Here is a 3,166-nt window from a genome sequence, read left to right as displayed (position 1 = left end):
GGGAAACACCCTCGCTACATGTCACCTTCCGGCTGCCTCCAGGCTCTACATTTCAGTCAACGCTGCTAATATTCACGCAGCGCAACTGTTGACAAGGGAATGGTCATTGTTGGGCAAAGCAAATTCAAATAAGGTTGAGAAATAGCCGAGACTCTTGATGATAAAGAGTATTCAGCAAAGTTAGAGAGAGAGAGAGAGAGAGAGAGAGAGAGAGAGAGAGAGAGAGAGAGAGAGAGAGAGAGAGAGAGAGAGAGAGAGAGAGAGAGAGATAATTATATTGCATTTATCTTTATTGTATTCAGTATCTTTAACAGTACTAATTTTACTATTATATGTTTACTAATATCATGAGCATTGGCATAATGCAACACCAAATCTTTATTATAATTACTATATTATAATAACTAGTACTGATCATTCTGATGAAGTATTTAATGTTTTTGTTGCTCTTTGTGCAAATCAATAAATGCAGCAATGCTAATAAGTGTACCTAAACTGTTCAATTATAAGGGCACCCTACACACAGCTTTGAAAATATGTAGTTTCACCATATCTATCTTACCATTAATGTGAATTTATCTTATTACAAATTATTTACATAATTTATACTCTCAGTACCTTAATATCCTTGTAAAACCACACCTGTTCAGAAGACAGCCATGTGTGTGGCACTGGCCAGTGTGACCTCTGTATTGTCAATGTTCTGGCAAAGACCAATTGACTTAGACGCCCCGTAGGACAAAAACACATGCTATGTCCAATGTATTTTTTATTTTAATAATTGTGTATGTACATAGCTGGCTCCACACCTCTCCACCAAAGAGTCAAGTATTATTCATATCTATCTCACATGTTTACCCTTTTCCTTGATTTTCAGAGATTCTTTTCTATTATGTTATTATTTTTTATTGTTATTAGTATTCTAATGACATCATAATAGTCATTATAAGAATAATAATAGTAACATTACTGATATTACTAACCTTAGAAAAAAATCCTAGGTTACTAGAGCCTATTGCTCAATTTCTGTCTGTGTACAACCAAATTTACTAGAATAAAATTACAACTGACAGTCTGTGATTTACCATCAAGTGAAAAACTGGTTCAAGCTTTATCCTGGCAGAACATTCATGGTGGCAGTATACAGTCCTTTTCCTGAGTGTTAACCCCTATGATCGAGATGATGTGACCATCATGTCGTGAAAAATTTTGGCTTGAGGGGCTGGGGATGTGAACATGCCATCATGGGAAAATTTGGCTGTGGATCAGGATACATGGACTTGCCATCGTCAGCATTTTGTCTAAAAGCTTGGGTGAAGGGAATGACTCAACACAAGTGCACAAAGCTCTTGGAGAATAATAAGACTCATTTGGCCTTTAGGAAGGAGCTTTTGCATTATTTATATTGCTAAATTAGTGTGGATGAATGATCCTGAAGCTATGACTGGAAGAGCACTGGCTCCGGGGAGGGCACCATTTCCATGCTCAGGAACCTATTCCTGCCCACTGTGATCAGTGGTCCAGGTTGTATTACAAAAAACTGAATATTAAGGAAAAAAAGCAAATGAAATAACAAATATTGACATCGGATAATGGCACAAAAGCTAAAAATGCTTATGCAGTAATAAAGAAAACAATAATTTTACACAATACCTTCACAAAACCTGACTGCAACACTTTTGGTATTGATAGATTCCTCTCACTATCTAGTACGCATATATGTAGAAATTATGCCACCAACTCCTCCCCCCAGCCCCCAGATTCTTGGCCCCAATAGTAGGGGAGGCATGAAAGGTAATAAGGAAATTGCTGGGAAAAATACGAATAACATACACAGATTCAGTCACAAAATTGTCTAATGCAAGGGGCTTCCCCCAACCCCAGAGAGAGGGAGAGAGGGAGAGAGAGAGAGAGAGAGAGAGAGAGAGAGAGAGAGAGAGAGAGAGAGAGAGAGAGAGAGAGAGAGAGAGAGAGAGAGGCAGAGAGAGAGAGAGGCAGAGAGAGAGAGAGGCAGAGAGAGAGAGAGGCAGAGAGAGAGAGAGGCAGAGAGAGAGAGAGGCAGAGAGAGAGAGAGGCAGGAGAGAGAGAGAGAGAGAGAGAGGAGAGAGAGAGAGAGAGAGAGAGAGAGAGAGAGAGAGAGAGAGAGAGAGAGAGAGAGAGAGAGAGAGAGAGAGAGAGAGAGAGGCAGGCTAGAGCACACAACCAATGTGCGAAGTGTGCCTGATGTCTGAAGCTCCCTCCTGCCATGAATACGTGGAGGATTCTTAGTTTTCCTGTGAGGGGGTTGGGGGCAGCAGCCTCCCATTGGGGGGTTGCTGGGGGCACAGCCCCCTGCATGTGTATGCATTAGATAATAAAGGGGCTGATCTTGTGTATATTATTCCTAATTTATTCCCCCAATTTTCCTGGTACTTTTCATTTTCTCCTCTGATATTGGGCCAAGACTGTCACTAATGGGGGGATTTCCACAGCATAATTTTGATATATTTGGCTTGTGAAGAGTGAGAGGAATCCATCAATACCAAAAACGTCACAGTCGCAAAGGTATTGTGTAATATTACCAAGAAAATAACATTGCAAAGGGGAGGCTTAGAGTGCTGTCACTGCACGAGTGTTTGAGTGCGAATGGCCTACGAGCCCCCCAGAGTGGCCACTCAAGTGACCCTAATGACCGTATAATGGGCCTTGTGATGACAGTGCAGCATCCGGATCCAATGGGTTGGGAAAGCCATGATAATCACTTAAAATGCACTACTCCGACAGGCCTCCACCACACACCTATGCTTTCGGGTGACTTAGAATGGTACCAGCAAATGAAATGAAAATTCCTGCTTTAAAAGGCCGATTCGGCTGTATTCCTCAAATTCATCTTATCCCATTTCCTTAACACGCACCAAACTGCTTTAATACACGAAACCTTTATCTCACAATATATATTATCTCCGTATTAAGGATTATTTCCCACTTAAAAAGAAAAGAAGAAGGAAATTCCCATCACCTACCCTTGGCTTTATCTGCTGTAAAATTTTCCGGGAAGTTTTCAACCTCATTTGCTGCCATTTCTAACTTATAAATGACTTTAAAAGTTACCTCGAGCAGTAACCTCCGACCAGACACTTGATTTTCTTTAGTTATCCTTCACAACGTAAACAATCCGAGATGGAGA

The sequence above is a fragment of the Penaeus monodon genome, chromosome 13 (assembly GCF_015228065.2).
Source record: "Penaeus monodon isolate SGIC_2016 chromosome 13, NSTDA_Pmon_1, whole genome shotgun sequence".
Lineage (NCBI taxonomy): Eukaryota > Metazoa > Arthropoda > Malacostraca > Decapoda > Penaeidae > Penaeus > Penaeus monodon.
The sequence above is the reverse complement of the archived record's forward strand: the minus strand, read 5'-3'. Positions refer to the sequence as shown.